Source organism: Triturus cristatus, chromosome 3_2 (genome assembly GCF_964204655.1).
Source record: "Triturus cristatus chromosome 3_2, aTriCri1.1, whole genome shotgun sequence".
Classification (NCBI taxonomy): domain Eukaryota; kingdom Metazoa; phylum Chordata; class Amphibia; order Caudata; family Salamandridae; genus Triturus; species Triturus cristatus.
In genome coordinates this window covers 327,493,949-327,518,856 of record NC_140584.1, presented here as the reverse complement: position 1 = coordinate 327,518,856, position 24,908 = coordinate 327,493,949, and the positions used below count along the sequence as shown (strand labels likewise).

Genomic DNA, 24,908 nt, shown 5'->3' with positions numbered 1-24,908 from the left:
AATGTTAAGAAGGATAGGCTGTCGATATTTCTGTCTCAAGTGGCCAAATAGGTCATCAAGACCATCCTCAGCATTGAGAAGGAATCAATCCAGCACATACTGACATACAAACATATCAATGAGACAGAACACCAAAAGTAAGCAAACTAATATGCCCAACTAATCTGTGAATCACCAGCACACAATTAGAGCACCTAAGTGTGACCACACTTCCACCATGTACATGACTCGAACCAGAAAAGTGAAAGCTGCCGTGATATCAATAGCCTTTTAAAGAACTACTGAAACAAAGTGAGGTGCCTAACACCCAGTGTCTGAACAACAGACCACTAAAACATTACTTAATCTCTAAAAAAAATACATTGATTACAAAATATTAGCTCAGCAAAAGATGCCCAATATAGCACAAGTCACACTACAAAACCAAGCACATAGCTCCCATTTGATTCACATAAACACTTTAAACAGCACATAGAGTCACCATAGGACACTCCGTAGTCTTACCCACACATGACTTCAGCACGGGTCATTCCATCTATATTGAAAGCAACAGAACACAATGTCTCTAATTATGACCCACGGACTACTGATATACTTTATTCACGTATTCAGTCTCATGTGCTATATTGGGCACTATATTATATCAGATTCCATGCACAGCATATTGATTCACTGTTGGAGAGTCTTGTCAAGCTTTCTTCTCGGTTCCCATAAACAAAGATAACCAGTTCCTGTTCTCCTTCATGTTTTGAGAGAGAGTTTGGCATTGTGCCGAGTCACAAAAGGGTTTCCTGAGAGCCCTTCAATTCTTAATCATATACTGAAAAAAGAATCTGGAAGCATTATAAATCCTTGTGCGTCAATCCTCGTCCAGTATATTGACAGTCTGTTTGTGGCATCAGAAACAAGAGAAGCTTGTAAACTGGACACAATAGCTCTCTTAAACCACCACACAGAGAATGACATAAGGTGTCACCAAATAAACTACAACATTGTCAAAAAGAAGTCCATTACCTGGGACATATCATTGAAAAAGGAACAAGAAAAGTATCACAAAAGAAGAAGAAGGCAGTTCTCAGAATGGGACCTCCTAAAACTAAGATAGATGTTAAAATGTCTTTGAAAATGGTTGGCTAGTGCAGATAGTGGATTCCAAACTTTTACCTGATGACAACGCCTTTGCTGAGGCTGACACACAAAGATGTGCCTAATCTACTGCCATGGGACAACAAATGCATGAAGGCTTCCAAAGAGCTGAGAAAAAGTCTCTGTTATGTCCCAGCACTAGGAATGCCAGATCATACCAAGAGATAGTCCTTGTTTTGCAGTAAGAGGGAGAGCTGTGCTCTGTCAGTGCTTACACAAATACACAGTGAAGCCCGAAGGCCTATTGCCTACTTCTCTATTTCCCTTGATCCCGTAGCTGCAGGTCTGCCTGGTTATCTGAAATCAATAGCTTCTGTTCGTCTTAGTCTAAAAAAGTATGAAAGCATAGCGATGGGGCATCCTTTCATTGTTATGGTGCCTCACTCAGTGGAGATCTTGCTTACCTGAACCAAAATCTAATATATGATGAATCCCATCGGACTAAGAATGGGCAACAGATTTTGGCTTTGGAAAATATTCAATTACAAGTTTCCGATTTTGAATCCTAGTACACTGTTGCCCCTTCCTGAAAACTCTGTTGAGTTTGAACATGACTGTCTAGATGTCACGGAATTAGGTACCAAGCCAAGACCCAACATAAAAGATGAGCCTTTAATAAGAACTGGTTATAGATTTTTTGTGGATGACTCATAATTGAGAACAAATGATGGATTCCTGAGAGCAGCATATACTGTCTGCAAAATCCAAACATTTTTTAAGCTACCTGGCTTCAGAGTATAAACTCAGCACAAGTTGTAGAAATGATTGCCCTTACCAGAGCTTGTCATTTAACAGCCCAAATGAGAGTGACTATATTTACATACAGACAGTATAACTTTGGTTTTGTCCATGATTTTGGACAGTTATGGTCAAAATGAGGATTAATGACCTTCTCTGGTTCATCAATAGGAAACGGTGACGCACTGTTAAAATGCTATTGGATGCATTACAACTCCCCCCCAAAATTGCTGTAGTTAAGTGTGAAGCTCACTGAAGGACAATGGCTATGCCACAGTTGGCCACAGATATGCTGACAAAATAGCAGGTTATTGTGTTATAGTGGTCTGTACATTTAACTGAACAATCACAGATGAATCTCAGGAGGAGTATGTCTTTTCAATGTTGATGTCTGTAGCTGACAAATGAGAAGAGCTTAAAGGTTTGCAGGAAAATATCACTGAGATAAAACAGCAAGGATGGATTAGAGCAAGATGTGGAAATAATGCAATTGACATTTGGTTTTTGCAGATGGGAGGCTAGAGTTACCAGACAGTTTACTACCACACATGACACAACACGTCCATGACCCTACTCATTTAAGGAGGGGCACTAAGGTGAGGTAATTTCATCAGAACTGGTTTAACCCCAGTTCTGATGAAAATGTTATTAACTGCAACCACTATATTGTACTTCTAGAATGGAATCATTCCTTGGAACCAACTTAACTAAAGATAACCCCAGTATGTTCACCTTTTTAATGTACCATCATTTGTACTAGAAGTACAATATAGTATACATACACCTATTGTTGCTCCTTTGATGAAGCAGGTACAGTGAACAACAGAATAGGACAGTACATGAACATCATTATGGCACTTCTGCAGAAATATGAGTGGAATCTCAGGCTCCCTTTACAAAGTGGATGCAGTTAATAACATTTTGCACAATACAAAAACACTGGTATTGAGCGCTTTCAGAAATATGAGCAGAATTTCCGACTGCGCAATGTTAAAAATATAAGCAGAATCTCTGCTTGTACCAAATTTAGAACGTGTGTCTATGCAACCGTGTACAGCAGATCACAAATCATTTTAGTCTATAAGGTGTAAGACTGTGTGTCCTGCTGCCGTGGCATCTGAAACCCTCATTGACCTTACATCTAATAAAGGTGCCTTTTATTTGAATATTGGGGTTCTCACAATACTGATGGAACAAGATAGGATGTGCATCCTTATACAATAAGTTGTCAATTTTACATGGGTGTCTCATTAAGTGAGAGCGTGTTCTGTCGCAACTACATTTCCCAGCATTCCCCCTCAATTAATGATGCGACTCAAGCACAGCAGTTCTATGACGCGTTGCTTTGCCGCACCCAACGGGCGGAGCCTTTGGAGTCCTCGCGTATGGGAGGTACATTTAAACTCCTAACCCAGAGTCTTCCATGCAAAAGACCGGGGAACCGGCACCGAGTAGGTGGCAGAGCGGGGCAGTACCCTTGATGGTGTGAGTAATAGCGTCTTTTGGTCCTTGCTACAGATCTACGTGCACGCCCACTCTGACATGGGCTTCGTTTGCAGAACTAATTCTAATTAAATTCTTTGGTATTGTTTTTTCCATTGCGAACCTGACATCGACAAGTAGTGTGTGACTACAGGGCTGCCTTTTCAACATGTGTGGTGCCCGGAGATGAGTTTCCTCTCCCATTATTGAGTAAGGAGGACAGTGTGAATGGTTGATACGATTGACTAAACACATGGAGTGATAGCAGCATTGCACTGTTGAGTGTGAATGACACGGGTGATTTCACAGTGATCAAGCACGCACAAGAATGCGGATATTGACAGTATGCGATAAAAGATCGCCACAGCACCATTTTTTGCCACCTATGTGAGTGTGGTAAGATTTAAAGAGTGTCGCAATCACATACCAAGGCATTTATGTGAGATGATGTGTTTGTTTATGCCTTGTTTACAACAGAGGTGCATTGGTCAGCACATCACACAAATGTAACACTATGAATTCCTTTACTTTGTTTGTATTCACAGATGGAGTGTTAAGAGGATTAAAAAGGATAAATGATCTTTTTTATAAAGAAATAAGGTGCAGCTACCTTCCCTTAATTTAAAAGCAGTATAGAGAATCTTCTTCTGCACCTTTCCAGGGAGGGTGATTTTTTGTTGCCCTGAAGAAAGTCCGGGGCCTATTGTGGACCTTGCAGGACTGAAACATGTTGGTATTAGGGTCATAGGACCATAAATACTCCAATTTGACCCCTTATTTTACATTTTTAACAACCCTAGCAAATCCAAGAATAAAGGGATACTGGGATTTGCTTGTGGTTTTTTAATCTTTATTCCTCCTGGTCATATTATCATAAAGAGCTCCCTGAAATATGGATGAGCCCACCCTGACTTTTAGACATCAAGGTGACCCGATGATGAAGCATGACACCACTAGGGTGTGTGAGGCTAATTAAAACAAAAGGAATCATTTCCTTCCCCACTCCTTAGTGGGTCTCTTCATCTTAGGACTTCCCACAGGACCCTCAATAAGGTTTATTATAGAGAAAAACGTGGTGTAATTCCACGCACCCAAAGAGTACTTATCGCGATTTAGTGTTGCACAAACGGGAGGTTGTACTCCTTTGAAGAAATTCCTCTTGGCCCTCAAGGCATAGGAAAAGGGCCCTTTCCCTATTTTGTCATAGTTTTGTTAATCTGTTGAGCAGTGTACAGATGTGGGACGTATCCTGGATAATATCGAATTTTATAGAACAAGGTAGCCTGGAATATATGGACTGACCATTGTCACGCACCTATCACTGTTGTGTCCACTTTTATTCCTTCACATTTTTTATAGTTCTCACACACTTGAAACGTTGCCTAAGATGGCGGAAGCTTGGGGCCTAGGTTACTCGGACGAAATAGCAACTGCTATTTATGCTGCTCCATCGTTATCACCAGACAGAAATATAAGCCGAAGCTTGAACCAAGCCCAGAACTGGGATGAGCTAAAGGAACTGAAACGCACCCAAATGAAGGTCTTTTTACATGGAGCTATCGTGACCGAATATTTGAGGAGCAATGCAGCCCCCACAGGTATTCTGGTCACGAATGCTCCCAGAATATTTTTGGACGATCCATTGTTTAGAAAAGAGTGGTCACAAATCGCTTGGCAATGTACACGAGATTGGTTGATCTTCATAATAAACACAGTCAAACACATCTCAGAAGCACTCTTGATAAAAATAAAAACCAGTGAAAATGCTCTGATGACTGAAATCAAAATTACGCTGTTCAAGAAGAAACTTGAAGAGGTAAACAAAGATATTGGGGAACATAAAGAATACTTGATGCTGAGTAAAATTAACAAATTACAGAAAGCTCTCAAGAAATTTTCCCATGAGAAGATATACCCATTTATCAAAGATGATTACAAGGGTCAAGAGCATTCAGACTCAGGGTCATCTTACCAAGGTGAATCTAGTGCCTCAGATACAGAGCAAGATGAATGGTCAAGTGATGGTTCCAACAAGCTTTGGGGGAATAGACCAAGAGGATCCCGAAGAGCTAACTTCAACCAAGGTTTTGTACCACCACAAATGTACCCTTGGCCCGGACCCTTCGGTCCTTCTCCGTTCCAGGGACCGCCTCAGTATCAAACAGGTCCCTTCTTCCAACCTAACTACAATTCTAACCATTTTTTAGGACAGGGCGGGTGAAGAGACAGATGTGGAAGAAGGGGCAACAACAAAAGAGTCCAATGGGAAGATGAGAGGACAGCCATGAACACCCGAAGCCAGACCAGAGGTCAACAACCGAGCATGAGTGGAACAAGGGATTAGTAGTCAACTTGACAGAGACCACCTTCAGCATGGATGAACTTTCAGTCCTTAATAAGGGATTGGTCTTTGTCCCTACAGCGTATTTGGATTCATTCCAACTATGCTGTGAATTGAGTGAATTCTTTCGAAAAATCCGCATCAAGACTTTCTTTATGGACAAAGATAAACCGGAGGACAATGTCAACCATACTACACTACGTCTTAAATCTACCTTTTTCCCACCAGCCTCCCTGATGCCCCCAGAATTCTTGGCTTTTGAAGAGGGTGTCACTAAAGAAGTGGAGCAACTACAGGCGAATAAAGAAGTCTTTAACGATCTAAGCAACAATGACAGAATGTCCATGAAATCTTTGAACACAAGATTTGATATTGTAATCAAGCCGGCTGATAAAGGGGGTGCAGCAGTCATTCAAAGTATGAATGCCTACAGAACAGCATGGATCAATCTCCTGGCTGATGAGAAATACTACAAAAAAATTAACAGAAACCCCACTGCATGACTCAAAAAGACAATAAGAACATTGACCACAGACGCAGTAGAACGCAACTGGATCAAAAAGAAAGAACACGATTTTCTCACCCCAGACGACCCCCAGAGTGCCATTGTTTTACACAATATCCATGATACATAAGGGTAAAATACCACCTCCTGGAAGGTGGTAGGGTCCCTTCTTGAACCCTTGTCCAAATATACCGATTGGTTTCTACGACCCATTGTCACACGCATTATGTCACATGTGCAAGATACCAAACACCTATTGAATCTCTTGACAGACATAGCATATGACCCAGTGGAAAATACCATGGCCTGTCTGGACGTGGAATCACTGTACACCAGCATTCCACAGGCAGAAAGCATTCGAGTGATAGAGGCCCTTTTGAGACAGAAGGGATGGCAATGGGAAGCACCGGTCAGTTGGGTCATCACCCTTATGCACCTAGCCCTGACAGAGAACTTCTTTGTCTTTGAAGACCAGATTTATCTACAGGTGCATGGCACATCTATGGGCAACACCTTCGCGTCGAGCATAGCGTGTCTGTACGTGGACCATTTCAAAGATCAATACATCTGGCCCCACAACCCTTACTCCGATAACATCTGTAAGTGGTTTAGATACATTGATGATATCCTGGTCTTCTGAAAGGGGATATATCTATTCTGAATAATTTTCTAGACTGGATGAATCAGCTAAACCCACACCTTAACTTTACCATGACCACAAACAGTGGAACGGTCTCCTTCCTGGATGTTAAGCTCATTGCAAGGGGTGGCACCCTGGTCAGTTCCCTTTACACCAAGCCCACAGACAGAAATAGCCTGTTACATTTTGAAAGTGCCCATCCGCGCGCCCTGAGGGAGAACCTACCAGTTGGCCATTTCCTCCGGGTCTGCAGAAATTGCACTAATTTACAAGATTACAAAAAAGAAGCAGTAATACTAGCTATTAAGTTACAACAGAAGGCCTACCCTAAAAAAATCATCGAAAGGGCCAATAAAAGATCACGGAAGACCCATCGGGAAGCCTTACTGGAATCTCATAAAAAAACAGAAAAGGACACTTTGATATGTGTCACAATTTATAATTCCTCGTCCAATGACATCAAGAAAATAATAAATAAAAAATGGCCAGTTTTAACATCAAACAAACTCACATTTGAGAAACCGATGTTTTCGTTCAAGAGGAATAAGAGCATAAGAGACACACTTATACACACCAACACATACAGACCCAAGACTCCTAATCAGCTTACACTTTGGAACAATCCACCAGTTACAGGCCATTATCCCTGTGGGTCATGTGTGGTTTGTCTACTCACAGAACATACCAAACAAATTGACCTGCGCATGACATACCCATGGGAACAACGCTCGCATACTAATTGTAATAGCGACAACGTGGTGTATATCATTAGGTGCTCATACCAACTGCTGTACGCAGGTATGACGAGCAGAAAAGTCAAAACTCGGATAAGTGAACACAGAAGCACTATTAGGCGGGCTATTACGGCAACAAAACGTAATGCCCACTACCTTGAACATAAACACAGCGACACAGACATCAAATGGACAGTCATTGTAAAAGTGAGGGGCACATGCAACCTTAGTAATAGATTATTAGAGCGAGAACAGCAATGGGTTTACCGTCTGAAAACCCATCTAACTGGACTCAATTATTCCATTCCTTGGAACCAACTTACCAAAAGATGACCCCAGTATGTTCACCTTTTTAATGTACCATAATTTGTACTAGAAGTACAATATAGTAGACATACATCTATTGTTGCTCCCTTGATGAAGCAGGTACAGTGAACAGCAATATAGGACAGTACATGAACATCATTATGGCACTTCTGCAGAAATATGAGTGGAATCTCAGGCTCCCTTTACTAAGTGGTTGCAGTTAACATTTTGCACAATGCAAAAACACCGGTATTGAGCGCTTTCAGAAATATGAGCGGAATGTCTGACTGCGCAATGTTAAAAATATAAGCAAAATCTCTGCTTGTATCTCATTTAGAACGTGTGTCTATGCAACCGTGTACAGCAGATCACGAATCATTTTAGTCCATAAGGTGTAAGACTATGTGTCCTGCTGCCGTGGCATCTGAAACCCTCATTGACCTTACATCTAATAAAGTTACCTTTTGTTTGAATATTGGGGGTGCTCACAATACTGATGGAACAAGATAGGATGTGCATCCTTATACAATAAGTTGTAAATTTTTCATGGGTGTCTCATTAAGTGAGCGCGTGTTCTGTCACAACCAGAAAGATTTTCAGTTAGCTACAATCACGTTTTTTTATTGCGGTGCTATCGGCCAAACAAGCACGGATAGTATTTACTACATTTCCTAGCATTCCCCCTCAATTAATGATGCGACTCAAGCGCGCCATTCTATGACACGTTGCTTTGCGGCACCCAATGGGCGGAGCCTTTGGAGTCCTCGCGCATGGGAGGTACATTTAAACTCCTAACCCAGAGTCTTCCACGCAAAAGCCCGGGGAACCCGCACCGAGTATGTGGCAGAGCGGGGCAGGACCCTTGATGGTGAGAGTAATAGAGTCTTTTGGTCCTTGCAACAGAGGTACGTGCATGCCCACTCTGACATGGGCTTAGTTTGCAGAACTAATTCTAATTAAATTCTTTGGTATTGTTTTTCCATTGCGAACCTGACATCGACAAGTAGTGTGTGACTACAGGGCCGCCCTTTCAATCCGTGTGGTGCCCAGAGATGAGTTTCCTCTCCCATTATTGGGTAAGGAGGACAGTGTGAATGGTTGATAACGATTGACTAAACACATGAAGTGATAGCAGCATTGCACTGTTGAGTGTGAATGACATGGGTGATTTCACAGTGATCAACCACTCACAGGAATGCAGATATTGACAGCATGCAATAAAAGATCGCCACAACACAATTTTTTGCCACCTATGTGAGTGTGGTAAGATTTAAAGAGTGTCGCAATCACATACCAAGGTATTTATGTGAGATGATGTGTTTGTTTATGCCTTGTTTACAACAGAGGTGCATTGGTCAGCACATCACACCTGGGAAGCATCAAAATGTATTCAAAGAAATGTTACACTATGAATTCCTTTTCTTTGTTTGTATTCACAGATGGAGTGTTAAGAGGATTAAAAAGGATAAATGATCTTTGTTATAAAAAATAGGGAGCAGCTACCTGCTCTTAATTTAAAAGTAGTATAGGGAATCTCCTTCTGCCCCTTTCCAGGGAGGGTGATGTTTTGTTGCCCTGAAGAAAGTCCGGGACCTATTGTGGCCTTTGCAGGACTGAAACATGTTGGCATTAGGTTCATAGGACCATGAATACTCCAATTTGACCCCCTATTTTACATTTTTATCAACCCTAGCAAATCCAAGATTAAAGGGATACTGGGAATTGCTTGTGGTTTTTTAACCTTTATTCCCCCTGATCATATCATCATAAAGAGCTCCCTGAAATACGGTTGAGCCCCCCTTGACTTTTTAGCGTCAGGGTGACCCGATGATGGAGCATGACACCACTAGAGTGTGTGAGGGTAATTAAAACAAAAGGAATCATTTCCCTCCCCACTCCTTAGTGGGTCTCTTCATCTTAGGACTTCCCACAGGACCATCAATAAGGTTTATTATAGAGAAAAATGTGGTGTAATTCCACGCACCCAATGAGTACTTATCGTGATTTAGAGATGGGTTATCACCCCATGAGATCCTGATGGGAAGAGCAATGAGACTACCTGCTTTACCTGCAAATAGAGTTGTGAACACAATGAATATAGCACGTTACAACGCGTGCTTTTACAACGCAGTATTTACAACGACTGCGCTGTTACCACGTGTAACATTACATCGCAAGTGGTTTCAATGACTTGCTTTAGGGGGCGCGCTGGACTTAGGAATTGTATTGATTACTATTCCTACTTCAGTTTGCGCAACAGCAGGGAAGGTGTTGGATTCCAAATCCAACATAATCCTTGGTGTTGCATGCCCCATCAAGGAAGTTGCTGAAACGACTTGCATTGTAATGACACACGTGGTAACAACGCAGTCGCTGTAACGAGGGCGTTGTAAAGTACTGCGTTGTGTCTGTTGTGTAGTAAACATTATTTCACAAACACAACAGATTATAAGGTACTCGCCTGCTGAAAACAATTGGCTGATGTGGTACGTTCTGTTTCACGAAAAGTTGAAGCTGTCACTGCAAGTCTGCTTCAAGATCAGTGCCACAACTTGACCACAGGGGACTGGGTGCTCATACAGAAGCATGTGAGAACGTCTTTTCTGGAGCCAAGGTGGAAAGGCCCATACTAGGTGATCCAAATTACCAATACAGCTGTTAAATGTGCCGGAGTGCCAGACTGGGTACACGCTTCCAATACCCAGAGAACAAGATATCCATATGAAGAAATAGTGTTCTATTTGCCAGAACCCAGAACACTGGTGAATGTACAACTGCATTTAGCACAACAGCAAATGAAAAGGAGTGAAGAACTACGTACAAGTGAAGAAAATCAGTTTCCTGATATCTCACACAGTTGGTTAAGCTTAGGCGGAAGAAGGAGAAGCAGACAATGCAGTAAATGTTACAGTCAGGATACTTCCAGAGCAACAGGAAGATCCAGGCGAAGGCACTAGTGCTCTATCAAGACCAGAAAGAATTCTCAATGCTGAATAGTCAAAAGTCTATGAGAGGAAGAAGCTGAGATCAAATGTGTTAATGCGATAAATACCACCCACAATCACTGAGGAGACAGCATCAAGTGGTATAAGAGACACTGAAAGTGATCAAGAGCCAAGGAGATTCAAGATAACAAGAGTACTGAGTCAAAGGTATTCTGCACCTGAAAGCCAAGCATTGAATGTTCCAATTCCAGATATACTTGCCTGGAACAAAAAATTGCCTGAACTCCCTTGAAACTGTTTGACCTAAAAGACTTTGGGCCTTATGTAGGTAAATTACATTTACCGATTCTTAAATACCGAATTTTACCGATTCGGTATTTATGAATCGGTAAATGTAATGTAGGTAAAAAAATACCGATTCGGTAAGTGTCGGTATTTTAGAATCGGTATTTACCGATTCGGTAATGGTAACCTGTATCTCATTGATTCCTATGGGCCAGGAGGCCCATAGGAATCAATGGGAAGCCAGTTACCATTACCGAATCGGTAAATGCCGAATCGGTAATGGGGGGAGCTCAATCAAGGGTGGCAGGGTGTCACATTGACACCCTGTTGCACCCCTGATTCCTGCATGTGTGCACATGTGGCACACATACATGCCCTGAGGGCATATGTGTCTGCCACATTGCACACATCTAAGGGCCAAATAATGCATTAACAGAGACATTTGTCATTTACCACCAACTTTCAGTTGGTGGTAAATAACGAATCCCCACACCCACCACACACTCCCCCTACATCTCATTTCTGTATTCGGTATTTACCGAATCAGTAAAATTACCGATTCGGTAATTTTACCGATTCGGTAAATTACCGAATACAGAAATGATCCCCCTACATCTCAAAAGCCTAAATACCGGTCGGTAACGATATATTTACCGAAAATCGGCCGTTACCGACCGGTATTGGCCTACCTACATATGGCCCTTTGCAAGGAAAACCCAGTTGTTGACAACATTTATTGAATGAACTGTACACAGAGACTGAAAGTAAAAAGTTGCTAAGAAGAAAAGAAGATTGATTACCTAGGCCCAAGGCTGCAGCAGAAAAGTAGGGATAACATTTTAGAAGGTCATGGAGTAGGGTTAGGTAAAACTATACAAGGACTGTTATAATTAAAGTTACACAAAAGCTAACTGAAATTGTAAGGCTAAGAAGAAGAATAACAATTGCTTGTAAAATAAAAACAGAGACAGGAACTTGCTGCTACACTTATCGTTAAGAGATCTGACTTGATATAAACATGTGTATTCTAACCAGAACTAGGTGCAAGATGATTGTAGAAATTACATTTTTAGCAATGATATTAGTAGCTATAGCATTATGGAACGTTATGTATTTTACAACTGACAACGAGAAATCTGTAATTTCATTCGCTAACAATGACACTTTCACATGATATAGAGGAGGATGAATTGAAAACCTCATTTTTAGATTACCCAAATGAAGAATATTCAACTAACAATTATTTTAGCTAATGCAAGAGTATGCACATGCTATGAATGCTAAGGATTGGTATGTGTGTGCGCATTTATCTTCCTCGCTGATGAGGAGGGGACATACCCTCACATTCCTTTGTCGTATGCAACTACATGCAACATATTTCTTAGTTTAGTTTATAGGCTGCAACATTTTTAATACTAATATTCAATTTATGACATTTTTTCAAAAGTACCTTTGCAAAAAAAACATAAATTACACCCACAAGCGAAAGAAATGGAAACTGCTTGTCCTTATTTTAGATCTTATTTTCCTATTAATACTGTGAAGGCATATGAAAACAATCTAACCTGTTTAATGTGACCATTAGAAAAGACATTTATCATGATGTTAGAAGGGAGAAGATCACACATTGAACGTAGTAAGGACTCAGGTGAATATGTTTTAAATTATGCATGGGAAAAGGAAGATAAAGATTCGAAAAAGACGATGACTTACCCAAAGTTAAGAATAAACAAGAAACACAAAGGGCGGTTTATGTCTTTTTAGAGAAAGTTCCCGAACAGAAAGAGACATGGAGGGAAAAATAATTGTGAACATGCATTTGAGTTGTCAGGAGGGACATGGCAAATATTGGAAGGTGATGAACAAGCAATACCAGGAGTTTATTTATCTGAGGACAAGATTCATATTTCAAATAACCCGCTGACTTGGAGGATATTTGCTATCTAGGCTTATTGTTCCCTAAGATGTATCATGTAGCTAGATTAAAAGCATTAACAGTGACACCAGCACACATACACACTAAAAGTATTAGTGAGGGAACACAACTAGTGGGAGACATATTTTGAGTTATCATACCAGTTGTGGGAGTGATACTGAATGATGAGAAAACTGGAATGCTTTCAACAGCAGGGTACAAGCTTGCAACTAGTATATCTGGAGCTTTATTAGTCACAAACACTGACCTAGTAGCAGTTAGATCCATGCATTGTTATACATTTCAGACATCAAACTTGATCTAGAACCTTTAGAAATTAGTAGTATAGTAAAATGTTTCTGAAATTGGATTGCAACAGCAGGAGGAGGAATCCTCAAAGCCATATTAGTACCTGTATTATTCATTGTTGTTTGGCTTTGCTAGGACTATACAAAGCTATTTAAACTTTGCTACAAAAGAGAAGAAATAGAGTAAGAAATAGGCAAAGAAGAAGGGAGTAAGAATTAGCTGAAAACATTAACAAGGAGTATGACACACTAAAAGAAAGAGAAAACTAATATTGGAAAAGGAGAGATTCAACAGAAAGCGGGAGTGAAATATGAGATAAATTTGTGAATATTTTGATGGGTTTTAACTATCAAAGGTGGAGGTTGTTAGAGCATTTTAATAAACACAAATTAATTGAATTAACATGTAGAAATCACATGTAGGCCTGAAACGAGAAGCCACTTTTTTATAATGGTAAATAGGAGCACTAGGCTTTCATTGTGGGCGATGCTAAGTTGGAAATGCTTTGGAATGAAGTTTTTCCCTTTCTTTTACTGACCTTAGGTCAATCATTTTGGTAATATGCAGACATGAAGAGTTCATTGACATAATGTGCTGAACTAGAGTGATTTAATGTTAAGAAAGACAGTTTTTGACTTTCTCATGGAAATAATACAATTGTGTATCAAATAATGAAGTTAACATTTATATAAATGTTTCTTCATAGACAAGACTTGTAACTTTCCTTTTAAGGAGCCCTTGAGATCGAGATACAGGAGGCTGATACCAAGTAAACAATCGGGGTAGGCACTTGGGAAAGGGGTGGGCCTATAACACTGTGTGGAGGATTGGACCCTACACAGACCCAGCCTATACCCAGCCCAACAACAGGAGAAAGGAGGGGTAGAAGCAGCTTAGGTGGGGCTCTAGGTTCCTTCTCAAGTGGAGGTGGAGGAGCGGGATAGTTGCAGAAGCGGTCTGAGTAGCACAGATGTGGCTTGCGGCTACCATGCAATAACTCCTGCATCCCCCAGTCTGTCAGCGGATTTCAGAGACTCAACTATATACGGTACAATACAACAGGTGCTTTAATGAAACGCATTTCAAGAGATTCATCAATGAAAATTCACACGGCCAGGAAAAACCAACACGCACAAAAGCAAATCGGCCAGGACCATTTTCAGGCACCAAGCCAACCAACCCTTTCCCTTGATAGATTCTGGCACGATCTTTCACAGGAAACAGATGACAGGATGGAATCTCCCACAAGCCCTGAGAAAATTTCACCTCTTGCTGTAGCGAAAATAGACTTTCCAACTGACCAGGTGAATACTCATTCTGAAGAACCAAGAAGAGAAAATGAGAAACAGACATATCCATTTTTCACGCTGTGGCCTCCCAGCTGAGGCCACAAATAAATTATAGCAGATTTTGACAATCTAAGGGAGGGCACCCAAACCAGGACCAATACACCAACCGCTTCGGAAAAAGATCTTGAGTCAACTTAGGGCACCTGGCTGTTTCAGCATTGAACCTAGCTCAACCTCTTTCGATTAGAGATAACAATAAATCAGATCTTAATCAAACATTTTGAAATGAAGCTCTCACAAGAATCCGCACATCTTAAAACTAATGAACATCTTGGACGGGTCAATGAAAAATTTCAACAGCTCGCCACTAGCATGACCCAGCTGGAATTGAGGGTCTCTACACTCAAAGGTACCTGCAATAAACAAGATGGAAGTTTTGCTAAAATGCAAATCGAATTGGAAGATCTCCAGCTAAAATTAGATGATGTGGAAAATCGACCTTGGTGTAGCAACCTAAGATTTGTGGGAATAACCCATAATGCGAGGCAGGACATTTGGCCATAAAGTTGATATGAGATCTGATTAATAAATTTGTCCTCCCAGAAAAAACAGCGGAAGGCTGAGACCTAACCATTGCCAGAGCTCATCGGGTTCTGGCGGTTCTATCCACAGATGCTAAATATCCTCATACAACCTTGGTCAACTTCGGAGATGTTCGGATTAAAGAACAGAATGACTCAGGCAATTAAGAAGAAATCCTTTTCTACTGTGGACAATTTTTCATTTCAAATATATTCAGATATGTCAATTCTAGCAGCATGAAGATGTCAAGAATTTGTTGGACTGATTAATGAATTTAAACAGAATGGTGCCCCAGCTGGCATGATACAAAAATACAAATTAAAGGTCTTTTTCAGGGGCCCATCCCATACATTTCAGTCTATTGACTAGGCTAAGGAGGTTGTACTTACAGTCAAGGGAGAAGGGGGACGAAGAGGCAGCAACCCTGTAAGATAAACCCTCTAGACAGATGAAGATAAGATGGTATTTGTTGCACTTTAATTATAAACAGTTAACAAGATTGATTTAACACAATTTTGAGAATGTAAGAGTATAATTACGTTTACTAGGATGATTAGGTATTGCAAGGTCCAAGGCTGTCTTGCAAGATCTCCTTAGCAAGAGCTCGTAGAGTACCATTCCAAGGTACTCTTCTAGAGGGAAGGGGTTGGCATTGGTGGTGGGATGGGGCACCGGTTGGGTTCAATCTCATGACCGGTAGGGCTCTGAGTATGCGGAGGAGGGAGGGCAAGGGGACACGGAGAGTTTATGGGATAAAAGGGGTAAAAAATCTCAGGTAGATGGTATGGAGAGAATTTCAGAATTTCAGAGCTATAGGTTTATTTATATTGGGACCTGCCTGGTGAAATCTGGAAGGGAAAGAAGTGTAGGCATGGAGAAAGATCAAAGTGAATGCAAATGGCTGATAACTAGATAGTTCAGATAGCCTCTTGTAACATCAATGGGGCGAGTAACCAAACTAAATTGAAATTTACACTTCAGTGGCTTATGACTACACAGATACAAATACTTTTACTACAGGAGACACATTTAAAAACACATTTCACTCCCCCCAGATTGCCCAGTCTTATTTTCCAAGCTTTTTTTGCATCTGCGGGTGCAGTCGTTAGAGAAGTTGCGGTTCTACTCACTCGTCACTGCCAGGGGGCAGTACTTCAAATTATTTGGGATCCTAGAGAGAGCGAGATGGGTAGTTGTAACCTGAAGATGGGTAATTATATCCTTCGGATAGCCTGTTTCTATGGCCCATTGTGGATGATACAACTGCTCTGGATGAACTCGATAATACGCTACATTTATTACCAGGATTAATAGTTATAGGAGGCAATTTTAATATCTTACATAATCTAGGCCTAGACTCCACTAGCAAGAAAAAGCGCAAAATAATACCAACTCATATAGACAATTGGTCAGAATTAGTCGAGACTTAGCATTAATTGACCCCTGGAGATTTCAACATCCACTATCTAAAGAATATACAAGTTTTTCAAAAAGATTCAATTCAGCTTCAAGAATAGACTTTTTTTAAAATTTCCCATCAATGTGAAAAAGGGAAATCATTGATTCTTCCAAATCCATTTTTGGATCATTCTGTCCCTGTGACCAAAATTAGAATTTGGGTTAATTTGTTTGAGCATCCTTGGTGGACATTAGATGAGGCTCTCTTGACCGAAGAGGGGTGGGTTAGGATCATGCAAACTAGCCTTCCTGAATTTCCCGAGAGGAATATTGGATCAGCCCCAATCTTTTAGGTCAAGCTACAGTGCGCGTACAATGTCTGCAAGACCTGCTGTAATCAATAATCCAACTTCTTACCTGCCTGCTACTTACCATTGGCTCACTCCACTGTCCTTCTTTTTTGCTGCCTCCTAATTCATTGGCTTTGCCAATACCTCACTTCCCTTCAGGCTGAGGCACACCGGTAAAGTACAGTTTCCTTACCCTTTGTTGTGTGAGCTGTTGTGAGGGTGAACTATTTTTTTTAAAACTTTATCTTTCTGCCGCCGTCATTGCCTGTTTTATTTTCTGCATGCACTTTAATTTTTTGAGCGGCCGTGCACCTGCAAGCTTTAGCCGCACACACCACTCACGGATGCTTCCTGTCCAAAGACCCCAAAAATACAACTGGTCATATTAGTAAGGCCAAAACAGCGAGCCTCTCACCTCCTCTCGGCTTGCTTCCGGCTGCTAAATCATATCAAATCAAGCTTCATTTGGTTAAAAAAATACAACCATAAAAGCATCCTAAAAATAATAACATATTCACATTTCATCACAAAGTATACAGTAAAGTGCATTTGAATTTGGAGAATTTCTACAACACATGGGAATATTTAAGCAACATAATTCCAGTTAGAGCATAAGAACGAACCTGAGAAAAACATTATACATAAAGTGCCAAGTTCAAAATATACAAACAAGAGCAAAGCTACGACCCTGAACATCATTAGTCAATGAACGTCCTATCTTCTTCATATACAAGGGCCTCAAAATGTGAATTATTTTTCCTTATTCTGATTGCCTTCTGAATGTAAACCACCACTAGATTACAAATTGTGTCATTTACTAAATTACAGATATTCTCAAAAGCAATTTTATATGTAAACAATTTCTCCTTTAAAAACAATGGGCGTAAAATACTCTTCCTAATATCGTTATAAAAATCACAGAATAAAATTAAGTGCAAAGTGGTCTGATCTGATTTTCTATCGCAGGGACACTCAGGAGATTTCGTTTCCACTTGCCCCTCGTTAGAAAAGCTATCAAAAGATGGGCCATCCCCATTCTTAGTCTTGTAAGATAAAATCTATGTTTTCAGTTTGTGACCTTAATTAAATAATATTGCATCCCTGACTCGATATTCCTGTCGCAATATGCCTTGGTCAACTGTTTCGAGTTAGCCTCAACTTCCCTAAACCAGCTCCTTGATTCTATAAGTCCAATTTTTAGGTCCTTTTTATTGTTGTCAAGTTTTTGGGAGGGGTTATTAAAATCAATATTTTCTGCGCATTCATTTAAAAGGTTCTTAATATACATCAGCTAAGGGATTTTTTTTACCATACTCCAGAGCAAGGCAGTCCTTAATAATTTCCTGAGTACATTTTGTACCCTCCTTACTCCATATCCCATACCAGACGTTAAGATCTGCTGTACTAATAAGATCATTGATATAAGATGCATCCAACTCTTTGTGCACGCTATATGTAGGAGTGGAATTGGGGACGGCTAGCAATCTTCGTAAAAAGATGTTTTCTTGAGTCTGAAGAATAGAATAATTAGGCACTCCCCAAAGCGCAGCACCATAGCAAGTTCCAGTAAGAATTTCTCTAATGGGTTTATTACTCATCATTTTTGAAAATCTGAAGATTGCCTCTATTATCCAAATACATTTTAATTTATAGTAATCGATATGAGCTCCCCAATGTCCATTTTCTGTAAATACTAATCCTAAATATGCAAAGATTTCTTTGCTGCAATAGGGACACTATTTACGTGATGGGTTCTAGTTTTCACTTTTCCCTTCCCACACACCATCATAAATATCTTTTTCAGAGTAATTATCAGGTCCTTTTCCTGCATATTAAGCACTGGAGCCCATTTGCGGTTCTGGATAAAAGAACTGCGTCGTCCGCATAGAGCAAAGTGAAGATGGCATGTTCACCTACTCTAGGGACATCAACATTTAGCTTTTGCAAACCTTCGTCTACTCCATTTATATACAGGGAAAACAGGAGTGGAGCAAGGACACATCCTGCCTTATTTCCGGTGTTACTCTGAAACTAGTAGTACACTCACCTTCTGTCCCATATTGTACTCTTGTACTCAATCGGTAATATATTTGTGAAAGATATACAATGATGTCATTTGGTGCACCCATGTGAGTCTAAGTTTGCCATAGCTTCGCATGGTTTACTAGGTCAAAAGCACTTGTGAGGTTAACAAAACAAAGGTGTAAGTGGCCCATTTTTGCAATTGTATATTTACTGATTATTAGATGCAGGTTAATGCACTGTTCAATTGTCCCTATATATCTCTTCTGAATCCATACTGTGATTAAGTGAGGATTGTGTTTTCAGCTGCCCATATTTCCAACCTCTCTAAAAATAATCTGCCCATCAATTTTGACGTTGTGTCAAAGAGGCAAATGGGGTGATAGCATTTAGCTTCACTTCTATTGCCCTTCTTAAAAATCGGGACTATAATACTTTCTGTCCACGTCCTCTGCACCAGGCCACCCACTTCAGTGTTAAACACTTTTTGTAAAATTGGGTCCCATAGATCCGTATCTGTTTTAAAAATATCTATAGGGACCCCATCGGGATCTGGTGTTTTTCCGTTTGCACATCTATATAGGGCCACAGTGACATCATCCAGGGTAATAGGGTCAGATTAGGGGAATCCAGAATTATAAAATCTTTATTTTCTAATGGTACTAGAAAACCATTAAGGTTGCTATTATCTACCAATACAGGGGTTTCGTTTTCTGGGTTACAAACCTGTCCAAAGTAACTTATCGACACTAGGAGCTTCACAAAGCTCTCAATATTAACTTCGGAATGGTCTTTAAAATAAGGATTAATCGTCTTCCAAAATCAGGGGGCGTCCTTTGTGTTAGCAGCATGAGTTAGTTTCTCCCATGCTTGTTCTTGAATCTCCCTTTCCTTCTAATAAGCGTCCGTTTATATATCATGCTCTGGTTTTTGATAAATTTGCTATTTGTAGGCTTAATTTTTATGGCATTTTTTGATTAGCCTTGGTGCATTGGCAATCGAACCAACTAACGTTCTTCTGGGCTTTCTTCTTATTCTTAATTTTCAGCCCCCTAGAGATTATAGAGGTGATGTTACAGAAAGCTCCAATGATCTGACAGTCAGAGGAGTCCCCCTTATTACAGATCTCGAGATTGCATTTACAGTCATGCATTAATCTATCCACAAATTCATTAGTATTAACTCCAGACCATTTGATAGTAATACCGTTCTCTCCTTCCCTTGATATGGAAGGGGCTAAACGAGGCCCTTCCTGGGGAATCTCATTAATTCTCACTGTTAAAAATAGTGGGTGAAGGTCACTAATATAGCGTTCTATCACCTCCATTTTCACTATCTGATCTCGTACAAAGACAGAGATTAATATATGATTAATAATTGAATACTGTGTATAACCTTCATAAGTTGGTAACTGAAGTTGTCCATCCAGGGTCGGCTGATCGAATAGTTCTAAATTATATTTATACATTGCCCCATTGATAGAATCGCCATATGAGTTATGTGAGAAATAAGAATAACCTTAACCAAACTCATTCCCATATACACAATAATTCCCTTCTAGGATATCACATTTCTTGCTATTAAAATACCCAACCCAGATAAAAAAGCAGTCACTTCTGATGTGTTTAATAAATAAATCAAGCTCCTTCCCAACTGCCAATATAACTTGATTTCGAGGGTTATCAAATACATTATTATTAAAATTGATTATCACGAAACACTGATTGTCAATAGAAAGGAACCACAGAAATTGGGAATAAGATGAATCAGTATAAACTTTCTTAAGAGTTAATGGACATGTGACGGAAACTAGAACAGCTAATCCTCCTTTAGCCCTTCCATTCCGAGAGGGAGTTGCTAATGTATCAACTGTTGAAAAGCCATCAATATGGAAGGATTCCGCATGCCAGGTTTCTTGCATGCAGATGATTTGGCAGTTACTTATTAGTTCAGGCCATTCTTCATCATTTAGTTTCCTTTTAATACCTGCAATGTTCCATGTTGCCAGGATCAAGTTTTTGGGTAGCAAATTTTTGGATGGATCTCATACTTGAATAATTGTGATGAAAGTGCAAGAATTTGGTTCGGCAACCTGTTGTAGTCAGTCTAAATCACTACATCTTCGAAGGGGTAAAAATCTGTTGGACAATGTGAGTGGTGTATACCTGTCTGCTGATATTGATCCATTTGCGGGGTGGCTAAGGTGTTCCATACCTTGTTTATAGAAAAACCCTCTGGGAACTGCAGTAATGGCATCATTCTGGGTTTTTGATGACATTGCCCCTCTACTAGATAGCTCTTCAAACAATGATATAACCATATCTTGATCGAAAGGTAAAAACGCAGTCCCCTTGACAGGGTTTTGGGGCTTTCCCCACCCAGTATACTCTTCTTACCATAATAATGTTTTGAGCCAGGACGTTCAAATTGTAATAGCAGTGTTTAGCAAACCAGTGCACAGCTTTTTTCTTCAAATCACCTTAATCCTCTTTGGCCCTCATCCATTAGTTCTAGCACATTTTTAAGAATGATGGTATAAGGTGTTGCCTCAGGTAATAAATGTAGGGGTCTCTGATAATTTCTTGGAGGTTGAAGGGTGGGTTGGAATTTGTCCATATTTTTTAGTTATTGTCTTTTTTGTATCATGAGAAATTGGCAGCACAGAATGCAACACAGGGTGTCTATTGTTCTTGGCCATAATATCTGTGGTATTTTTTTCTCGACCCGGTGCAGTTGGACCTGGTGTGCCCAATATACCTGGTAAAATGTCTTTAGGCATGGTTCTCTGGTTGTATTCTGTAGCTATTCTGCCAGTTATAGCATTCAAATTAGTTGTACTGCGGGGTTTCTCTGGTGATATTGATTCTGCAATTATTTTTAAAATCTGGGCAACAGCACTCTTTATTTTAATGATTTCAGACAGTAAGTTCCTTTCAATTGTGTCAATTTTTCCGTGTAATTTTTTTAAATAAAAGTTCCAGATTGTGGGAATATTCATAACTTGGGGTACTCCCTAAGCCCTTGCTCTGTTTCTTGGGCAATAACTGTGATTGTTTATGAGGTTCTTTTGTTTTTACTTTCAGTGGTTGTTTACCTTTGTTTGCTGAGGGAGTCATTGAGTCTCTCTGTTAGAACTGATATTTCTAATGGTATGGTTGATACACAAGGCCCTTTACTGGTGTTATGCATTGAAACCGTTATGCCCTTTTGCTGGGGATTTGTATTTAATTCTGTCTCCAGGGCTACTGCGTCCATTCTAGTTTCTTCTGCCACTGCAGTTAGGGCTGTCTTTATAGCTGCCAAGTGCTGCTCAACATTACAATCTCACTATTAATTAATCCCATAGTGGTGTTTAAACAATTTGTTATAGGGGCACTCAGTCCTGCATTTTTGTTTTTGCTGCCTGACAAAACAGCTACAAGTTTACATTTTCCCTTGGTCAAGAGCAAAGATAAAACCACAAACAATGGCACAAATGAATGGCTGTGCTATTATAAACCAGTTATGTTCACTTTTACCGTAGTTCTGGAGTTCTTATTTGGCAGCTTAGAGGGCTGTCCCAGCCCAGCCTCTACTGGCCGCTGACAGGCGTGGACATGCCCGCCCTTGGCCCAGGCTTCGCCCAGGCCTGGCCCAGGCGCGCCCGCGTGCATCTTGTGCTGCGGGTGCCCGGGTCTGTTTTTAAGCACCTCCCGGTGCGGAGAAATGCATTGGCACCTCCAGCCACTTGGAAATATGAGGGATGGAGTCCCCAGCAGTCCCCAACAGGCAGGCAACAGGCGGCAGTAACGGCAGTAACGGGCTCCTTTCATTCCGACTTTACTCATCTTCTTGGCAATATAAATCCATCTCTTTCAGTTGAAAGTGGGTACTTTGTAATACTTGTCCCCACAAGGCCGATTAGAAGCCTCCTCGGATTCAGAGGTTGAGACAGCTGTGGGGAGGAACTTTAAAATTACCATAATGCCTGAGTAGCTTTCGGCTGTCATCTTGAGTGGCCCACCCAGGTCTTACAGTGACCATTTGCCCACCGACATGGATGGGTACTGTTGGGGTCTCAGAGCTCAACAGCACTGCTGGGCATGTTGGCGGAGCCCAGGCTTCGGGCTGCTCATCTCTGCCCTGCGCTGGCAGTGCCAGCCTCCGTGAGTTTCACAGTTGTGTCTCTGGCCGCCATCATGGATTCAAAACAGAAGGCTTGTGGCTGTCAGTGGTCTTCCCTCCAGCCCGGGTCAGCACTCCTGCGGCCCTCAGGGCTTACAGGTACCGCTGGACACTCAAGTGACAAATGCAGCAGGCCGCTCAGCACCTCTCAGAGTGGACCGCACTAACCTCCCTGGGCCTTGTGGCCGCTCCTCTGGTCACCATCTTGACAGCGCTCTACGGGGCTCGCCGCATCCAGTTCTCCCAGTGTGCTGCGGTTCCAAGCCAGCAGATGTTGCCCCCAGACTCTCATTCCCTTGGGACGACAGCGCTGGATGACCGGAACTGATGGACCCCGATTATTGCAGGATTTCTACAAGGTACGGCAAAAGCAGACGGAGTGCTCTAATTCAAACCTGGTCAAAGGCCTGACACAACATTTTGCTTTGGATTGTTTTCAAGATAGACTTTCATAAATATACATGTCCTCGGCAATTTTGTTTTGATCTATCACTCTTCAATGACACGTTGTTTTGTGGTATTTTATAGACTCATTCGTCCTAATGAGACCTGGCTTTTGACATAGTAAATTCTGGCTTCCGTTACATTTGCATGACCTAACATTTATTGTACAGACCAGTTTGAATATACCACGCCATTTGCACTGACAGGATTTAGTGAGCACTCTTTGTTTTTTGGGGAATGGTTATATCATGCATGACATCAAAACTAATTGTCTCTATCAACTATTATTGTAAGTGAGTTTGACAATCGGACATGCCCTCGTTCGGGGGCCTTATACCTTGTTTTCAGGGTATAGGGTAAATTGTTAAAGGCCACTGCAGAGGCACAAGACACTTATAGTATTGGTGTATTTATAAGGTGTTACTCATGTTGAACACTGTGCATTCACTTCCCAGGTATCTCACGGTACAACTGGCACAAGCGCCTCAAAACTGGAGGCAAAAGGAAGCCCTAGCATGGGAAAAGGAACTATGAATTGGGGCGCCCTGCTGCCAACACAAAGGTGGGTGATGGCCATTTGACAGGGATTTTTGAAGGAGGGAAGTGGGCTATGTCGGTATTAAACTCAAGGCATTGCATGTGATGAGAACTAATCCTGAGGCAGGTGAATGAGTCTGATTTGGCCACATTTTATCCACCTGTTAATGATAGGGTTGTCATAGTTACTCTGATTGCTTTGCCTTATTTAGTATTATACTCCGTTTTATTTCTTTGTGTTATGGATTCTGTTTGGGCTGATCTCTCTACTTCTTCGTAGATTGGGCCTCGATGTATTCACACAGTAACAGTCCCTGGTGGTAACAAGAAGCATTGCGCCCTCAGGTTGGATGCTGGGTACATTTCCTAGGGCTCAGAGTATAAGTAACTACACCTGGGATTACTTCCGGCAAGTGAGGGTAGCTTGCTAAACAATGATTAGCTGCTGATTTTCAAAAGTCTTTTGTCTGTTGTATGGCTTTTTTAGCAAGCCGCCTCCCCCTTCCCGACTGGGGCCATTTGTAGTATGGGCCATGAGATGTATTGCATATGTGGCCAGCTATAGATTTCCATGTGTGCATAGTATCTGTCAATTTAATTTGGAGTGGTTCATGTTGTTGTTGCCAAATGTATCTGTAAACCTATAGCTTTCGGTTCCTGCCCTGAATACGCAGTCCAAAGTCTTGGTCACATTGGGCCCGATTCACAGAACTAACTTACTACAAAATCATAAACTTACTACTATTTTGGTATTCACAGAAGGCACTAACTCATTT

General features: G+C 40.9%; 1 non-coding gene across 1 annotated transcript; it reads left to right on the top strand.

Moving 5' to 3' along the window:
* The first annotated feature begins 24,228 nt into the window (after nucleotides 1-24,228).
* On the top strand, nucleotides 24,229-24,332 carry LOC146857289 (small nucleolar RNA SNORD46). The gene has a single exon (XR_014980342.1). It is a non-coding gene; the product is annotated as a small nucleolar RNA SNORD46 (small nucleolar RNA).
* The last annotated feature ends 576 nt before the right edge of the window (nucleotides 24,333-24,908 follow it).